A 21,001-nucleotide genomic window follows, 5' to 3' on the forward strand; every position below is an offset into this window, starting at 1 on the left:
CTAAGCATACAAAGTGATGGTACCGCTACCTAATTAGGTACATTGTGCATGTGTGGTGCGCTATGCGCTCACTTTGCGTCCAAGTCACTTTAGCAACGCTGTGTCCAGAGGTGCGGGCAGCACTGGGTTGCTATGGCAACGTCTGGCCGTGTAGAGGTGCACTCACGCTAAGTGTGCTGCAAGCATACACGTGTAGAGATAGAGATGTGTAGGTGCTGTGTAGAGATAGTTGAATGTGAGAAGCCATGGCTGTCAGCAATAGCTTGGACTTTCTTACCTCCCTCGTGCTTGTTATTGACTTTCATTTTTATATCTAAGTCGATGGCTTTCCTCTGCTTCTTAGGGCCGGATCCAGTAGGAGAATTTGTATTCTTTCGTTTTCCAGTCATCATGAAGGGATAAAGTTGTATACTGTTAACTAGAAATCACTAAAAACTTGAGGAGCAAATTTAAGTATAGACACGCTAGCAGTGTGTTATGGTTACAACTGACAAGTAGCGATCACATGTGTTTCGTTTGGTGCGAAGATTCGAATGCAGTAAAAGAATATTTTTGAAATTTTTTTACTTTTTTTTTTCTTTTTTTTAGAAGAAGCCGTCGTAACTCCGAGTTGTTGCTAAACGAGATCGTTGTTAAGCGAGGACTGGCTGTACAGGTAGTCCATGGCTCTCAGGACACACCGTTCAATACATGGATAGTATACAATATACAATCAATTGATGGAAATAGCAAAAGGTAGATCTATATATACAAATGACAGACACAGTACACTGCAATGTGGCCAAAGCTAAAGCATTTACATAGGATTTCTGTATCATAAAACATGCCGAGCATATTTGAACAGGTTCAACATCCAACAAAGTGTGAATAATGTATATCATCCAAATTGTTTTGTGACAACAAGTATTTACATGCATCCCTGCATCATCAATTCAGTAATGAGTGGACATTGTAGACAGTAGTGGACAAAGTTGCTGGCACTGGATGTGTCACTTGTCTTACAGGAGAAGTGAGACACGTCCACCTTCTCAGCTATTTGCCACACTGGTTGGTAGCCCAGTCTAAGGTGAGCACATACTAAAATGTGCCAACAGATTGAAAGTTCATTGCGTCTATACTTGTATAGTCGCTGTATAAAGTTTTCATAGTGCTGGGTGGACGCACTAGTGGCTCTTTCTGCATTGCTGCAGAGGCGAGTAGGGAAACTGGCAGCTTGGTAAACCATCTTTAAGCAATGAAGTAGCAGCAGCACCAACAATTGATGGATCCAGTGCACAGGATGTCCTCACAAAACATTCAGCGGTGTCATTGCCCAGAAGTCCAATGTGGGAGGAAATCCACAGGAAGTGCACCACCAGTGAGTTCACGTAGGCTGTGTCCAGCTGACAGAGTATTTGTGTGGCCATGTGTTGATCAGCAGGTCTGGGAGACGAGAAGGCACTGTGAGCCAGCTGTGAATTGCATATGATCAAACTGCTTGTTTTGGTTCGTGTCAGCGAGGTAACAGCATCCAGGAGTCCATTTAGTTCAGAATATGTAGTACTTGATGAGTTGGGGAGTCAACGGCTTATCCAGCCACCTTGTGGTGGGAGAGAATACACCACACCCAGCACTGTCGTCTACTTGTAGGGAGTCGTTAGTGTAGAGGTGGTAGGCCACATGTAGGGAAGACATTTCGGTGATGGTCTGCAAGTTTCGTTGTAAGGGCCCATGTTTTGCAGCCGTACAGTATGACTGGTCTCACTATTGAGTTGTACAGTATCAGTTTTGTTGTTCTTGATATTGACCTTTTTTTTTAAACAATTCTATTAGGCTGTAGTAACATCGATTTCCTGCTCTGATTCTGGCTTCCACTTCCTGTTTCATTCTTCCGTCATTGGTCACCTTTACTCCTAAGTATTTAAAATCTTTAACACTCTCTATGTCCATCCCCGCAATCTGTACCCTTTCTGGCAGATTAGAGTCTCTTGCTACCTTCATTATCTTTGTCTTGCTTTCATTGATCTTGAGTCCAACACTTTCTGCATCTTTAAAGAGTGCCGCCAGGTTTTCCATTTCTGTTTGATTCTCTATCATGATGTCAATGTCGTCAGCATATGCTAATAGTTTTATGGTTATATCTTTCAATTTTATTCCTTCGTCTCTCCTATTCATACTAACTCTGATTATTTTTTCCATTGCCAGATTAAATAACAGTGGTGAGAGTATGCATCCTTGTTTTAAGCCATCTCCTATCTGAAAAGATGATGTAGTTTTACTCCCACATCTCGCTATGCTATTTGTGTTTTCATAGCATGCTCTTGTTAATCTGATGTACTTGTGTGGTATTCCTAATTCTTCCATTATTTTCCACAGAGATGTTCTACTCACTCTATCATAAGCCTGTTTAAAATTGATGAACAGGTGTAATTGTTCCCTATCATATTCCCAATACTTTTCTATAAGTTATAGCAAAAATTTGATCTGTTGTTGACCCTCTTCTAAAGCCGCATTGGTACTCTCCTACTATATGCTCCATGTATTCTTCCATTATGTTATACAATATCTTGGTGAAAACTTTATATGCAGTTGATGGTAGGCTTATTCCTCTATAGTTTGTGCACCCTTTTAATCATGGGTTTTTGAACTATGGGATTATGACAGGGATTCGCATCTAGTGTTTTAGTAGCGAATAAAGACATCATCTAGTGTCAACGGCAGCGCCGTGTAAACCTGGCTTAATACACTTTGAAAAATAACGCTATCATTGTACCTTTGGAAATATTTCAAAAAGTTGCGTTTGTTTCATTATTTGTAACAATCGCGAAAATGGTAAGAAATGAAGAATCTAAATACACTAATGGATTAACGCTGTTGGAAAAAAAAAGACTTCAAAGTTGTAATTGTAGCTTTAGAAATATTACAAATAATGTTACACCATTAGTGTATTCTAAAGAAATGTTAAAATTATCATTTTTCTGTGGTTACCACAAATTCACATAGCCAAGGACACAAATGTCTGGGCCATTAAACATTAGTGTATTTAACATTTGATTCCTATATTCCTTATAATTTTAGCAATTGAATAATTACGTAATTATCTGGTATGCAATTGTCTAGATCCGTAGCACTCCCTCATTTGGATATTACACCATTAATGACCCACTGTTTTCTGTCATTGATCCATGCTCTAGCTAGCTAATCCATCCAAACACATTTCTTCCTATACCATGGGTTTTGAGTTTATTTAGTGGTCTGGTGGGGCACCTTGACGAACGCTGTGCTAAAGGAAAGGTAAATAAACGTAATTATCATTGTCATCTGTCGCCTTGTATACATTAGTGTAAAAAGATAGAAGATTAGTTTCACATGACTTCCCCTTGGTGAGTCGTGGATTGAATTATGTCTCGATGCGATCTCTGATTCTATTAGCTGTTGTTGATTCTGGCATAATACCTACAACTAACTCACTGATTGGCCTGTAGTTGTGCATAGACTGTTTATCTTCCTTTTTTATTAAAACAGGAATAACGTTTGCCTGCCCCCAAGAATTAAGCACAAAACAAGTGTCTACCAACTTATTAAGTATGTCCGTTAACTGGTTGCAGATTTAAATTTTACACTTTTTAAAAATTCTCGGAAAAAATTGTCTGGGCCTGGGGACTATGTAACTACTTCCCTCATCACTACTGAAGATCTGGTCACAGTTAGGTACCATATCTAACCTCTCCTTTGTAAATACAGTGAAAAATATTTATGACCCCGCTCTTTTTTTTTTTTTTTTTTTTTTTTTCCCTCGTCTCCAAATGTATCAAGACATCTTCGTCATTGTTAATTGGGTCCATCATTTCCTTATACAGTATCTTGTTCTGCAGAAAGAGGTTCTTTGGGTTGGATCTCGCTTGTCCGGCAACCTTAATTTCGTAATTACGTTTCGCTGTGTGCATGTTCTTTTTAACTAGGGTAGCTATATTGTTATACTTAGATTTTTTTTTTTTTTTTTTTTTTCGTAAACCCTTCTTTCATTTTTCAGCCTATCCGCCATCCATTTGGGTGTACCCAGCAAACATGGACATTACGGGCCAATTAAGACTGAACTTGGGATCAGTTCAGTAAAGGTTGTCAAGACGGTAGTGTTATGTCGGACCAATTAATTCCTCACATTGGTAAAGGTTATCTGGATCAATGACGGCTCTTTAATATTGGGCCGATATATTTTAATAGCTTTTTTCGTAATCTGTGTAGGGCCAATTCATTATAATATATTCCACAATACCTAATAATATTGGGAGTTATATGCAGGGGCAATTTACTTGAAATATTGATTCCTGTAATCCATAATAACACTGGGAATTCTGTGTAGGGCCGAATTATTTTCACGTTGTTTCCCGTAGTTCTGTGTAATGCCTACTTATTATAATATTACAAACGCTCCTCTACTTATGTTCATTCGTTTTACGTTTTTTCGATTTTGCGTTTGAACTGACTGTAAAAAAAAAATTGTAAAAAAAAAATTTTTAGTGAATTTTTTAGTTTAGCACGCTCTCCGTAGTTCAAACGATACTTACGCATGACGCTGCGTCCATTGTTTACATTGCACAAACGACAGACTGAAAGTGCCTTGCCTCCTCCTCCACCATCTCAATTTATGTTGCTTGAATTTAATTTATTTGAAATTAATGTTATTATTTTACTATGTTATGTGTATAATTAATGATTTAGGGGTGTTTTGTAAGATACGGTAATAGAATTTACGGATGTATAGTACAGTAGCAACTTACGTTCATTTTCAACTTACGTTCGGCCGTTCGGAACATAACTAAAACGTAAGTTGAGGAGCGTCTGTATATTAATACATATACTCGTACATACATATACTAAAGGCTTTTATTTCTTACAAGGGAGGTAGCCAAAAGCCTACTTATAATAATATTGTATTAATACATATACATACTGTACATATACCAAAGTTTTTTTTTTTTTTTTTTTTTTTTTTTTTTTTTTTTTTTTTTTTTTTTTTTTTTTTTTTTTTTTTTTTTTTTTTTTTCCCAAGGGAGGTAGCCAAAAAACCACTCCCACCCATTCCATCCCCATCACACTCCACTCCCCTCCACCCTCTTTCCTCCCTCTTATGTTAGCACCTCCTGGATGACGGGTCATCCCTTTATCTCGCCCACTATTCTGGGTCAGAACCAATGTCACAAGATACAGCATGGCTGCTTTATTAATTCGGCGACCCCCCTCTCCTTCCCTTCATGTAGAGAAGGAGAAGACGGGGAGAATTCCCTTCGGGCTGCGTCAAATTATTTCTCACACATGATCCCTCACCCCCGATCCCCCACACGTTGCATCTCACACATCACAATGTCATCCATATACAACCATTTTCCATTCACCCCAAGTCTTTTGTCCTTACCTGTCCTTCCCCAACAGACATTCCCCTCTTTCCCAAAGCCCCTTTTACCCCATCCATCCGTCTCATCCTAGATCAACCCCTTATGTTAAATCCTTCCACCTCTGCCTTCCAGACCTCTTTTATTAGTCTTTCTTTACTTATTCTTTCCATGTGTCCAAACCATCCCAATACTCTTTCATCAACTCTATCTCCCAACTCCCTTTCCACCCCCATTTTCCTCCTCACCTCCTCATTTCTCACACTAGCCTAGTAACCCCTATCATACTTCTCAGATACCTCATCACAAACACATCCAAACTCCTCTCTTTACTCTCTTATGTTCTATGTTTCTGCCCTGTACAGAGATGTCGGCACAATCACTCCTTCATACAGTCTCTTAGCATCCATTCCCAAATGTCTATTTCTCATTACTTTTTTAATCCACCAAGGCATTTACTCGCTTCTCTCAATCTACATTCTACCTTCGCCCCCACTCCTCCCTTTTCTGCCACATTCGCACCCAAGTATCTAAAACTATCCACTTCCTCCAGTCTCTCTCCCGTAATACTCACTTCCAGTCTGCTGCCACTTTCTCCCCTCGTACATCTCATCACCTTTTACCCACATTTATCTTCAACTTCCTTCTTTCACACACATTTCCAAAATCTGTCACTTCCTCAATCCCTCCTGATCCTGCTACAAGCGCAGTGTCGTCAGCAAACAACAGCTAGCTTATCTCCCACTTCTCCATTTTCTTTAACCATCTCCAATCCCTGACCCACCACCCTTGCATTTACCTCTCGCACCACCCCATCCATGTATAAATTGAACAGCCAGGGTGACATAACACATCCCTGACAAAGTCCCACCTTTACCTCAAACCACTCACTCTCTCCATTTCTAATCCTGACACAAGCTCTACTACTCTCGTAAAAATTCTTGACAGCTCCTAAAAGCAATACCTCCCACAGTACCTTCCTGTCTACCCTGTCATAAGCCTTTTCCAAATCCATAACCCCCCCCCCCCCCGGAAAAAAAAAAAAATCCTTACCTTTTCCTATAGCTTTCTCACATATCTGTCTCACCATAGAAATCTGGTCTATGCAACCTCTACCTGTCCTAAACCCACACTGTTCCTCACCAATTACTCCCTCTGTTCCTCTCCTAATTCTCTCAGTCAAGACCCATAAGCCTTCCCAACTACACTCAACAGGTTAATTCCTCTGAAACTACTACACTCATATGTGTCCCCCTTTCCCTTGTAAAATGGAACGATACAGGCACTCCCCCAGTCCTCCGGCACTCTACCCTCTCTTAAACAAACATTGAATAACCTAACCCGCCAGTCTGCCATCACTGTACATACCTCCTTTTTCTTCAGACATTCTGCATGACATCCATCCAACCCAGGTGCCTTACCTGCTCTCATCATAACTGCCTTCACTTCATCTTTATTTCTTCTCCATTTTCCTCACTCATCATGGTCATGTTCTTAGTGCTTCCCACTGCAACTATCTTTCTCTCCCTATCCTCCTTCACATTTAGCAACTCCCTTAAATACTCTAGCCACCTTCCTCTCAGTGCCTTCTCTTCCATTATCATCTCACTATCTGCTCCTTTTACCTTTTCTTCTCTACTTGATTTGCCTCCTCTTCCTCTCTTAATTTCTTTCCAAAACATCTTTTTATTACTTTCAAAATTTTCTGTCATACTCTTACTCCATTTCACATCTGTTCTCCTCTTTGCTTCCTTTATCTTATGCTTAACTTCCCTTCTCTTTACTTTGTACCTCTCATATGATTCCCTCGTCCTATTTTGTAACCAATCTATGAAAGCTCGCTTCTTCTCTTCTACAACCTTCTTTGCTTCCCACCACTCACTACCCTTCTTTCTATTTCCTCCCGCCCTTCTTGTTCCACACACCATCTTTGCACACCTTATGACTCCCTCCTTGAACCATCACTACTCCTCCTCCACTCCTAGTTCTACTCTATCCTTCACTTCCTCCCACTCCTCTGTCAGCTTCTTCTTGTACTCCTTCTCCTTTCTCACTTAAGCAGTTCATTCTAAGCACCTCCCTATCTTTTGTCCTTTTCCTCTTTCTCTATTTGTCCTCCACTCTCAACTTACCTTCCACCAGAAAATGATCTGATATCCCCCACTCTCTCCCCTTAGAACATGTACATCCTTAACTCTTCCTATTATACTCCTATTTACCACTACATAGTCCATTAACGCTCTATCTACCACCCTTCCATCCACCACCCTCTCCCATATGTACTTATGGTTGACTTCCTACTGTATTTGCCATCATCAATTGTCTAGACACATCTCCACCATCAACTCTCCACTATAATTCTTTCCTGGAACTCCACACTTCCCAACCACTCTGTCTATTGGTTTATTCCCTACCCTAGCATTAATGTCTCCCAATACCACTACATTGACATTTCTCCCTAATCCCTCTATGCACTCATTTAAATCTATCCAAAAGACTTCCTTTCTTCTACACTCTTCTCACTACCAGGCCCATATGCGCTTAAAAAAACCCACATCTCCTTTTCCAGTTTCATCTTTATCCACATTAACCTTGAAGAAACCTCCCTCCACTCCACTGCCCTCTCTTCACCCCTGAGTACTTCCCAACTACATTCCCAGGCTCACACTTGCCCCTCCCTCTCAACTTAGTTTCACTCAAAGCCAACACATCCATCTTTCTTCTCACAAACATACTGCCTATCTCTTCCCTTTAACATCTGAACCACATCCACGCACATTAAAAGACCCAATCCTTAGGGTACTGGTTGGAAAACTCCTAGACCCTCTTACGTCTTTACTTTTTTTTTTATGAATGTCCCCTGTGGGGCTACAGGGAGAAGGATGCCTAGTCCTAATCCCAGGCCCGTTTTTGTCGCCTCTTATGATTCAAGTGGGAAGACTTGGTGGCAGTATTCTTTCCCCCACCACTGTAATAGATCTCTCTGATATAACATTTGGCAGTGGATATTACAATATACTCAACCTTGCCTAGTTGCCCTTTCTCATTAGCTACACAGAAACAGAAGTACATTTATTAAATTATTCTGTAACTAATTGCCTGTAAGATGTATAGGTTAAGAAAACATCACAAATGGCTCTCCTTTCTCTTTTTGGATCCTGAAGATGAGTCCATTCTGGATGAAGGTTCATTTGATCTACTTAGGCCGACTCCACCATTGAATGTGTGAATTTTGTCTCTCTAACGGTAATATGAAACCTCCTAGTCCCACTGTTTATTGTTCCAGATACTTTATGAAACCAAGTGACAGTTACTGTTTTTCAACTCTTACAATGCGAAATACTGAAAATTATGGAACAAACTATACAATAATAAAGAACATTATCGTACATCATACAGAGGGGTAAATAATCGTACATGGTCACAGTGGTTATTTAAGATGATTAAAGAGAGTGATAACTTAGAATGTTCATGTAAAAGAAGCAAATTGTATTATTTGTAGCATCGTGAGTTCAAGCAGTGAAATATGATATGTGTGTTTAATACTCTACGCAGGCACCTGGTGGCCCGTCTAGACAGGCTGAGGCATCTACTTCAGGCTCTCAGTCTCGTTGTCAACAACGATATAGGAAGGTATGGGAAACAGACCCTAATTTCAATCCATGTCTACAGGAAACACTTGACCAGTATAAAGCTAGGTGTAAAATTTGTAACGTTACTATGACTGCAGAGCTAACAGTGCTAAAAAATCATGCAAAAGGCAAAAAACCCTGTTCATATTCCAAGGGTACAACGGACAAGCAAGTACCAGTATCAACCTTCTTTAACCTCTTCATTCCGGGGCACATCGCACGTCTGGCAGCATTAGCTGCCCGACGTGCGATGTTGTGTCATAATAATCGCATAAAAAATAAAATCAGCGCTCAATTGTTCATTCTCTTTCACCCGTGTATTTTGATAACCATAGAAAATATGATGAAGCCAGTTTAGAGAGAATGAAAGTTACGTAGGTACAACTACAATAAATATAATCAAGATGGCGATGTCGGCATCATCGAGTACCCACTTGCTCCTCATGCTGCCTACGTAGGCGTCACCGTATGGAAGTGGTTAAGAAAAAACAAACCACAAAAGATCCTGTGGCTAGAGCAGAAACAAAGTTGGCAAGTGTTCTAGTTGCACATAATGTGCCTTATAAGGTAATGGATCACTTGTCAGAGGTCTTGAGAGATATTTCTGTGACTCCACGATAGCACAGGAATTTGCTATAAAAAGAACAAAAGCAACTGCAGTTGTAACTAATATCATAGGAAAGTCCTACAAAGAACTATTGCTCACAAACTTAGAGAAACAAAATTTAGCATTCTTACGGACGAGTCTACTGATGCTGGTTCCATAAAAACATCTTGTGTTGTTGTAAGATTCTTTGATAATGTTACTGAGTGTGTTGAAAGTAAATTCTGGGAGTTGTGTGAAGTTTACAATACAGCCAACCCTGAGAATGTATGCAAAGAGAAGATTGTATGAAGATACCATACCCACCCACAGAGATGTGGAATGTGAGAGAGACAGAAAGGAAATAACAGTGTATTTTAGAAGAGGTGCCTGAGGAGATGCTAGGAATTGTAATTTGGTGATGTTTGAATATTTCATTGTAAAAGAGTAATGGCTGTGCAGGGAATATTATTGTCTAGCAAATCAAGTCTTCAGTTAGCAAAGGGAGTAAGATCAAGGCAGTTCAATTATTCAAATACATACTTGCAAGTATTGTATGAAGAGTGTGCAGATGTTGCAAAACATTTAGCCAACTCATTCAGGTGGGTAATGACATATGGAATTCATGGATATTGCAGCAAGTTGATGGTCTAACCTGGCCAAACCACTTAGATTCAGACAAAAACATATAAATCATGGGACTTTATGCAATCACCAAGCTGCCTTCATTTGTTTTTACAGTGTTGCCTATTTATGCAAACCCTTCAGCATTAATTGCAAGTAAAACAAGGGATGTTTATTAGAACTGAACTTTTAGTTATTTCTTAAAACACATAAATTATCCAGGGTATTAAGATTTAGTTACCCCCCCCTTTATTTTTTCTTCTTCTTCCTTCTCCTTTCTCTCTTCACCCCCCACCCCCAGAACCATCATTATGGCTATAGTTACTGGGCTCGGGTTCCGAATAGCTACTGTAATAACAGCGACTGTCAATAGAGCGACTTCACAACAGCGACTATCACAACAGCGACCACATGATAGCGATTGTATCATAAGAGCGATTGTCATAACTGCAACATCATTGCATCAACTGCATGAAACTGCTCAGTAATAAAAAATTGAAACCTAAAGGGAATCGAAAACAACATTTTATTTGGACTAGCTATAGAAGTCACATGATTTAAAAAGAAAAAGGCTAGTCAAGCCAAATAACAGAAAGTCATATAGTCAACCGGAGGGACCACAGGGGAAGGTCTCGAGCAAGGGAGGGGTGGAGTGGGTAAGGGGTGGGGGAAGAACAGCAACCCACAGAGGGAGGAAGGATTGGATTTGCCCCAACTTGCATCCTTTTTGTCCTGCCTGCTGTTTTGTCAGATCCTCGATGGTCCTACTTGAGACGACTAATATTCAAGTAGTGGGACATTCTAGTCCCACTACTTGAATATTACTCGGCTCAAGTGTCCGGGTGAGGAGGGAGGTGACGTTGCTGGTTGGTAGGATTAGTCTGGTTGTTGGTTCCTTTTGCTGTTGCCGACCTTCCATTATTCTAATTAAGTAATATTCAAGTAGTGGGTCATTCTGTGAGCACCAATGTCAGTGTTCTTGATAAAGCTCTAACGAGCGAAACGTTGTACTACCAATATAGGCTTCGACCTAACATGGTGTTATTCTTCACATTCTTGTCGGCTTTTGCCATTTGTATTCAAGTCTTAACAACCCAAACATTACTATGACCGACGACCGAGCGACCGACCAATAAATTCACTTCAGTGAACTTATCTCACAAAGTGAACACAAACATGTAAACACGAACAAATAAACATGAGCGATAGAAACATAAGTCTGCGACCTTTTGAGCATATTTCATTCTGAACCTATCTTACAAAGTAAACACAACTGAACACTTAAATACAAACACGAAAACACAAGCAATTGAAACATAAGTCTGCGACCATTCTGACCGGTTGATAGTAAAGTCGCTATTGTTACAGTCGCTGTTATAATGCGGTCGCCATTATGACAGTCGCTGTTTTGAAAGTCGCTCACCTGATTACGTCGCCCTTATGAAGCCGCTATTATGACTGTCGCTGTTTTGACAGTCGCTATCCGGCCCGGATCCCAGTTACTGTAATGGTTTTAGTTGTGTCCAAGCCTTGCCTGGTAAAGGTTGAGTTATCAGACATGGCAGTTCCGATTATCTGCTGTTTCCTAATACCTATATACCAAGGGCTTTTTCCCCATTATGATCAGGGAATGGGGGTGAGGTAGTATGTGTGAGCAAAATTTGACGCAGCCCGAAGGGATTTCTCCCCGTCCTCTCCTTTTATGCAATGGGGGGACGGAGAGGGGGGGTCGCCGATTTAATGAAGCGGCCTTGCTGTGGATGTGCTGTGTCTTGCGACACTGCTTCTGATCCAGGGCAGTGGACAAGGTGCAGGGATGACCCGTCATCCAGGAGGTGCTCAGATAAGAGGGAGGGTGGAGGGATGTGGAGTGTATTCAGGGATGGAATGGGTGGAAATGATTTTATGCCTTTCCCTTTTTGGCTACCTCCCTTGTAAGGGGGAAAAAGCCTTGGTATATGTATGTATGTATGATCAGGGAGGTAACCAAAGTCAAAAGGCATAAGCCCTCTCCCACCCACCACCCCCTCCACCCTCTCATCCCTACTGTACGGGTGGCCAATGACACACAAGAAAAAAAAAGTTTGGTTTAATGGAGTTTATACAAGCACTGACATGCATACACCTCCACAACGAGAGAAAGACTGGTGTCGCTGGGGCACGCCACGATTCGCAGGCAAACATACCCAGTCGCATGGTTCGATTACTAAAATGCACACGAAATATACAATAATAATTATACATATATATTAATAAATAAACACAACAGGAAATATACATAAAAACACAAGAAAGGTCACCATTACACTACTCCTTGTGGATGACAGGCCACCCCTGCATCTCGCCCTCTGCCCCAGGGCAGAAGCAATGCAGCAAGACACAGCACATCCACAGCAAGGCTGCTTCACCCAATTGGCGACCCCCTACCTCCATCCCCTTACACAGGAAACCAGAGGATGGGGAGAATAACCCCCACCCCCTGGGCTGTGCCAAAATACCATTCACACCCACCCACTCCACAACACTCCATCCTCCCAGCCCCTCCCTTCATCACAGCATCATCTACACACAGCCACCCTCCACTCATCCCCATCTCCTGCCTTCTCCCTTCCTTGCTCCACAGACATTCCCCTCTTGTTTAATGTCCTCCCCACCCCACCCATTCACCCTATATCTGGTCACCCCCTCAAGCCCACTCCCCCTATCCCCACCCACCACACCTCCCTCACTAATCCCTCCCCACCCATTCCCTCCACGTGTCCAAACCATCCCATCAGCCCCCTCAGCCATCCCCCCCACCCACCTCCCGGTTTCTCATCCCATCCAACCCGCAACCCCCACCACACCTCTCAGACACCTCCTCTCAAACACATTCAAACTCCTCCTCCCTGCCTCTCCCAAACTCCATGTTTCTGCCCCACACAGCACCATCGTCACAATCACTCCCTTATACAATCTCCTCCCCTCATTACATTTTAAATCCTCCAAGGCATTCTCTTGATTCTCTCACTCTACAATCTACCTTCACCTCCACTCCTCCCTTTCCTGCCACATCCTCCGCCCCAAGTACCTAAAGCTATCCACTTCCTCCAGCCTCTCTCCTTAAGACCCACCTGCAACTCTCCATCATCCTCCCACCTGCACATCTCATCAACCTTCCCACCCCCCACCCCCAAACCCAGCCATCAACTGGCCCCCCTCCCACTTTTCCCCACTTTCTCCAACCGACTCCAGTCTCCTGCCCATCCCAGCATTCACCACCTGAACCACCCCATCCATGTACACATTGAACAGTGAACAACCATGGCAACATGATATACCCCCTTTCCTAATATGATAGACAAATATAAAATAACATAAGATTTAACAATAAGGATGTGTAATGCTGTTAATAAAGACCATTAACATAAAGTTTCCCTCAATGTATTTGCAGGGGTTTTGCTTGACAACTGAAACTTCCAAACCACAGAGGATGAAATTGGAAAAACCATCATGAAGTATTTGAAGAATGCATCAGAGATGTGGTGGTCGCAAGAGGTATTCAGATATCAATGCTTCCACCAGTAGTGACACATCATAGGCCTCCTTTATGTAAACATTTGTCCAGCTGGTACATATACACTAATTGTTGCTGCCCAATGCAGAACAGCTGGACCACTGCATACCATGATTAGGTTACTTTCATAAGGAATATCTGGCCTTTCTTTCATACCAAATAATATAATTATACTTTTGTTCACATCAAAGAATATGGATTTGTTTAATTTAGGAATAATTGTGCCATGTACACTTGTACCCAGGTGTTTGTGTCCATGACCCTAATTCCAGCTAACATCAATATTTGGCATCCTTGCAGTCGTGGATACAAAATGGAAATAAATCTGAGATTATCCTCAGTTGTTTTCAGCTTTACATCTTATATCCATGACTGAAGGTGCCACATGTTCAAATTGACTGGGAAATAATAGAAACCCTTATAGGTGGAGTCATGTTTTGTAGTAATATTGCAATGTCTGTTGTAGCAGTAGCAAAGCATTCAATACTTCTGTGGTAGAGGGGCAGTATAGCTACTGTTTTTTACTTAATATTTGTTTCCTTTGAAAACTGCACATACACTGTACTTTTACGATTGTTTAATGGTTTAAACACTATATTTTCTTCAACATTTTGTGATATTCATGTGATATTTTCATATTTGAGAATATGAACTGAAAATATTTGATATTTTTGATACTGAAAAAGTACATAATCATATTATGTTTTATATATATATCAATGTGTATTGTGTATATAGTTCCTACTAGATACTAGTCTACATACTTAGATTCTCATTTTTACTGCAGTATGTATTGTAATAGAAAATTTATGTTTTCATATTTCTCTTAATAAAATCTACTTGCATATAATCAGGTGTGTTTCAGTTTGTGAGCTTCATCAGTATTGCATGATATCCATTTTAACATTTGACTGCATCAGTTAGATGTTTATCCACATACACACTGGACTAAGTCGACTAGATGCTGGTAAGTGCATTGGACCAGGTGATATAGTTATTCATTTTCACATCTGACTGCATCAGTTAGATATCAATGCCTTTGATGGAGAACTACTTTTCTGCCTACATGCCATGTGTATGATTCAGTACCAGACTAGGTGCCATGCACACTCACCTTTCACCCCTACTCCATTAACCTTTTACCTTGGTGCATTTAACAGATCCTGGAATGCATCCAAAAATATGTATCAGGTGTGGTAATAAGTTAAAGTGGGAGGGGCGAAGGATGAGTGAGGTGGCATGTAGCCTGATACTGAGCTATGCACATGAAGCATAGGCATAAAAGTAGTTTTCCATCAATGGTATCGATGTCTAACCAATGCAGTCAAATGTGAAAATGAATAACTATATCAACTGGTCCAATGCACTTACCAGCATCTAGTCGACTTAGTCCAGTGTGTGTGTGGATAACTTTATTAGTCGGACCAATTCTGGGAATAAGAATTAACAGATGTGGCCCAATGTAGTGTAGGCCCAATTTAGGATACCCATTCATTGCCCCTGCCTTGGCCCAGCTTCTAGCCGACACAGTCCAGTGTGCATGCGGATAACTTTATTAATTGGACCAACTCAGGACGCCTGAGTTTACGTAATTGGCCCAATTTAGGTTACCCGTTAGTTGTCCCTGCTTTGGGCCAGCATCCAGCTGACATAGTCCTGTGTGCATGCGGATAACTTTATTAGTTGAACCAACTCTGGAAATCTGAGTTTACGTAACCGGCCCGACATTGCTTAATCAGCAGTGCCTGAATAGATATGATGTTGGTCCGGTTCTTTCATGTTTGCTGGGTGCATTCTCTCAAAATCCAGTTTGCTATTTCATCTGGTCTATGCAATTTTCTGACATTGAGATTACTCAAGTGTTTCATTATTTCATTCCTTGATACTTCTATCTCTTTCATAGGGGGGACTTTCTCCTCCCAATCTATATCTCTAGGTTGCATGCTCTCCCTTGTAACAATATTTTAAAATGCTTGTTCATAATTTCTGCCATTTCTATTTCCTCTGTGTATTCAACTCCTTGCTGTAGTTTCTCTAATTCTTGTTTGTTTTTCAGTTTATTGTTTACATATCTGTAAAATAGTTTTGGTTGATCTTTACATTTTTCTATGACATCTTTTTCATATTTTCTCTTGTCTTCTCTGCACACTTGTACATATTCATTCCTATAATTAGTATATATTTTCCATTTTTCAGGTCTTTTGTCTTTTTTCCACTTTATCCAAGCTTTATCTCTTTTGTCTTTTAACTCCCTACATCTTTTGTTGTACCAGATTAGAAATGGAGAGAGTGAGTGGTTCGAGGTAAAGGTGGGACTTCATCAGGGATGTGTTATGTTGCCCTGGCTGTTCAACTTATACATGGATGGGATGGTGTGAGAGGTAAATGCAAGGGTAGTGGGTCAGGGATTGGAGATGGTTAAAGAAAATGGAGAAAAGTGGGAGGTGAGCCAGCTGTTGTTAGTTGACGACACTGCGCTTGTAGCAGGATCAGAGGAAGTTGGTGACAGAATTTGGTGGTGTGTGAAAGAAGGAAATTGAAGATAAATGTGGGTAAAAGTAAGGTGATGAGATGTACAAGGGGTGAAAGTGGCAGCAGACTGGAAGTGAGCATTAAGGGAGAGCAGCTGGAGGAAGTGGATAGTTTTAGATACTTGGGTGCGAATGTGGCAGGAAAGGGTGGAGGTAGAATGTAGATTGAGAGAAGCAAGTAAATGCCTTGGTGGATTAAAAAGTGTAATGAGAGATAGACATTTGGGAATGGATGCTAAGAGGAGATTGTATGAAGGAGTGATTGTGCCAACAGCACTGTATGGGGCAGAAACATGGAACATAGAGAGGAAGAGAGAAGGAGTTTGAATGTGTTTGAGATGAAATGTCTGAGAAGTATGATGGGGGTTACTAGGCTAGATAGAGTGAGAAATGAGGAGGTTGGGAGATAGGGTTGATGAAAGAGTATTAGGATGGTTTGGACAAGAGGTATGGAAGGCAGATGTGGAGGGAGTGAATATGAGGGGGCATCCTAGGATGAGATGGATGAATGGGGTGAAAGGGGCTTTGGGGAAGAGGGGAATGTCTGTTGAGGAAGGATGGGAGAGGACAGAAGACAGGGGTGAATGGAGAATGGTTGTATATGGATGATGTTGTGATGCATGAGGTGGAATGGGCAGGGGGATGGGGGGTGAAGAAGTATGTATGAAAAAAAAAAAAAAATTGACGCAGCCCGAAGGGATTTCTCCCCGTCCTCTCCTTTTCTGCATTGGGGGGGGTTGCCAATTTAATTAAGTGTCCTTGCTGTGGATGTGCTGTGTCTTGTGACACTGCCTCTGACCCAGGGCAGTGGACAAGATGCAGGGATGAACCGTCATCCAGGAGGTGCCAAGATAAGGAGGGTAGAGGGTGGAGGGGAGGAGTGTATTTAGGGTTGGAATGGGTGGGAATGGTTTTTATGCCTTTTTCTTTTCAGCTACCTACCTTGTAAGGGGGAAAAAAGCCTTTGGTATATGTATGTACAAGGGGTAGCCTAAATCGAAGGCATAAATCCATTCCCACCCATTTCACCCCCACATACTCCACCCCCATTCACAACCCCTCCCTTCCTCTTTTCTTGGCTCCGCATGGATGACGGGTCATCCCTACATCTCAACCACTGCCCTGGGTCAGAAGCAATGTAGCAAGACACAGCACATCCACAGTAAGGCCACTTTATTTAATCAGCGACAACCCCTCATCCAGAAAAAGAGAAGACGGGGGAAAATCCCTTTGGGCTGCATCAAGATATCATTCACACATACTCTCTAACCCCCCACCCACTCCTTTCCATGCATCACAGCATCATCCATACACAACCATTCTCTACTCACCCCTGTCTTCTACCTTCCTTCCCCATCAGACATTCACCTCTTTCCCAATGCTCCTTTTACCCCATCCATCATATCATCCTTGGTCACCCCTTCATGTTCACTCCTTCCACACCTCTTTTACTGATCTTTCTTCACTCATTCTTTCCATGTGTCCAAACCATCCCAACACTCTTTCATCCACCCCATCTCTCCTTGTTTCTCACTCTATCCAGCCTTGTCACCCCTACCATATTTTTCAAGTGTATTATCTCAAACACATTTAGATTCTTCCTGTCTTATGTTCCATGTTCCTGCCCCATACAATGCTGTCAGCAAAATCACCCCTTCATACAATCTCCTCTTAGCATCCATTCCCATACGTCAATTCAGGTAGCAGTACATTGCCAAAAACATATCCCTTCTTGAAAATACTCATGCAAGAGACCCATCCTACACTGACTGACGAGTGGTCACAGATGCAGATATATTCAACTGTGAATAATTTTTTGATGCTCCACCTCCATTTTATATTATGACACATGCAAAGAACAAAAAATCATAATTCAGCCTATGCCAGCATTTGAGCAAAACACTGAGCTAACAATTTATGGGTTAAGCTGTTTTTAGACAACATCTAACAACTTGGTGCTTCCCCCCCCCACACACACAAAGAATAGGTCTTAAAAAAAAATTAACAATGCATAATGTACTTGCTAATTGTTACTGACCCCACTCTCCTCATCTCCTCATTTCTCATTCTATCCAGCCCAGTAACCCCTATCATACTTCTCAGGCACCTCATCTCAAACACAGAATTAGGAAAGGGATGGAAATTCTCGATAGAGACTTGTTAAAGTGGGACAGAAGAGAAACAAGAGGACATGAAAAGAAACTACAGAAGGACAGTTACAGAAGAGATCTGAAAAAGAATAGCTTCCCACATAGAGTGATTGATGTGTGGAACAAACTAAATGGAGAAACAGTGAGTGCCAAAACTATACACGATTTTAAGAATAAACTGGATGCGGAGAAATACGAAAACGGGTCACTACAAGCAGCTCTTGTCCTGTAAAATACAACTAGGTAAATACAGACTACTCCTCTCTTATGTTGCATTTTTCAAGCCCATACAGTACCGTAAAACTAAGAGTACTTGGAGTAAAATAAACACTTTACTGAAGATGCTACATACAGTATAGTACAAGGTTATAAAACAACTGATGAATTGATTTATCTACTGGTGTCCTCCTTCTTCAGCTGCTCACACAGTTCAAGCAGCTGAGTTGTTCCTGTAACTTCGGGAGGAGCTGCAGATAATTCTTCCTGCAAACAGATTTTTTTTTTTAAGAATTTTTCTCAAGAGTTTTGTCATAACAAATATCTTAAAGAAATGGGGAATGGATGAAACAGTTCAAATATGACAAGATTGGGACAAATCAGAGTAGTATATTTACATAGCAGAAACAACTATGCAAGTTTTAGCAATAAAAATACAAACTATATGGCTCTGTATAAAAAAAAAATCACTTTCAACACTACCTCTACCATGCAATAATGACTATTTGTAGTACCAACACTATCAGACAAGAACCTTTGAGTGACTTATGGGATGAACATGACTAGCTTCCAAAGAGAGAACCAGGAACACATTGACAGATTGCACTATTAACCTCTTCAATACAAGTCGAATACTTGTGCACAGCTGCCTAAGTGATATACGATGATGCATCACAATACACTCATTATATAATATAAAGTTATGGCTGTAATACTTGTTCTCTTCTAACCTGAATGTGGATAACCACAGAAAACAAGATCAAGTCTGTCTACAGAATACATGGGGTCACTCAGTTACAACTACAAAATAAATATAATCAGGACCATTATCCTCATATACATGCTCATGCCTCATGATGCCGACACCAGCGTCATCATATGCTAACTGTTAATCTCGTTAACACTGGGACACTTTACAGGATCTTGTCCAAGGAAACACATTGGTATTTTATTCATAAGGGGCTCTCAAGTACACTCCACAGTAGAGGTTTTCATTTGAATGGAGTTTGCAATAAAGATAGACAAGAATATATTTTACCCAAACCCTGCATGAGTGTCTGAAATTGTACTGTACAAATCTTCCAAGTCCACCATGGCCAACATTTCCGAACAAGTCATTACTTTCACATGACAATTATCATCATCTGGCAATCAAAATATGTTCTCAAGAACTACCTTTAACCATTACCTGCATTACTTTACCAGAAACTACAAACACTCCCACTTAATATACAGCTGTTATTACAACTTTGGCTGGTCCTGGAGCTGCAGCGTCTACGTCGTGGGACCACCCCCCAACCCCAAGAGTTGGGGGCCAAACGGCAGCAACTACCCCTGGCCACCGGCTCTATGCAGGTGGCACCGATCCCCAAGAGGAGCTACGCCTACCTTGGGGAGTACCACAATCCTTTTTCCCAACATGCAATATTACGTATTTTCCAAGGGGTGATTTTCCGGCGATCACCCCTCTTCTTCTACTTTTAGCCGGAGATGTAGAGAGCAATCCTGGGCTCACCACAAAATACACATGCCCAACATGCTCTAAACCCATTACTTCGAGCAGACAGACAAAGGGCTCAGTTCAGTGCAATATGTGCAAAAACTGGGCCCACCTCACTTGTACAACACTTGCTGACACAAACCAATACACAAACACTTGGACATGTTCTACCTGCCCTCCAGTAACTCCACTCCCACCTCCCCAACCACAGCCAGGACCCTCACCCACTACCAATTTCCCTCTGCCCTTACCCCTGATTAGTACTCCCCTTCCTTTGTCCCCGATCTCTCCTTTCCCCCCCTCTGACCCAGATCCTACACCTTCCCCACTACCACCCCAACCTCAACCCCAAACGGCAACATACAACACATACAAAACACACAACATCAACATATTACAACACAACATTGATGGTATTAACACGAAAAAACATGAACTTGAACACTTTCTTAAACAACACAACATACACATTGCGATTTTACAAGAAACAAAACTAAGACACTCACACAAAACACCATCATTTCGTAATTACACCACCATCAGACAAGACCGGACTGACGGCTATGGCGGTGGACTCATCACCCTGATCCACCACTCCATCTGTTTTGTGGACACAAGTGCCACAACCAAAATTCTCCTCCCTACCACAGATAACACAACAGAAATCCAATCCATTCGAATCCGCACAGGCAACAAATCAACACTGACAATAGTTAACATGTACATTCCCCCCCAATCATCCCCCACAGTTCCAGACACCTTCAGGCCTCATTTTAGCCAACTAGCCTCAATCCCCAACCTGATCATGGGTGGAGACTTCAACGCCAAGTTGTCTG

General features: G+C 41.4%; 1 long non-coding RNA gene across 1 annotated transcript in view; it reads left to right on the plus strand.

The window, feature by feature from the left end:
• Positions 1-14,679, plus strand: part of LOC143031838 (uncharacterized) — a 53,481-nt gene extending 38,802 nt beyond the window's left edge. The window contains exon 3 of the long non-coding RNA XR_012967042.1: positions 13,645-14,679. This is a non-coding gene — a long non-coding RNA (uncharacterized LOC143031838). The remainder of the gene's footprint in view (positions 1-13,644) is intronic.
• The last annotated feature ends 6,322 nt before the right edge of the window (positions 14,680-21,001 follow it).

The sequence above is a fragment of the Oratosquilla oratoria genome, chromosome 12 (assembly GCF_046742065.1).
Source record: "Oratosquilla oratoria isolate Oo_2021 chromosome 12, ASM4674206v1, whole genome shotgun sequence".
Classification (NCBI taxonomy): domain Eukaryota; kingdom Metazoa; phylum Arthropoda; class Malacostraca; order Stomatopoda; family Squillidae; genus Oratosquilla; species Oratosquilla oratoria.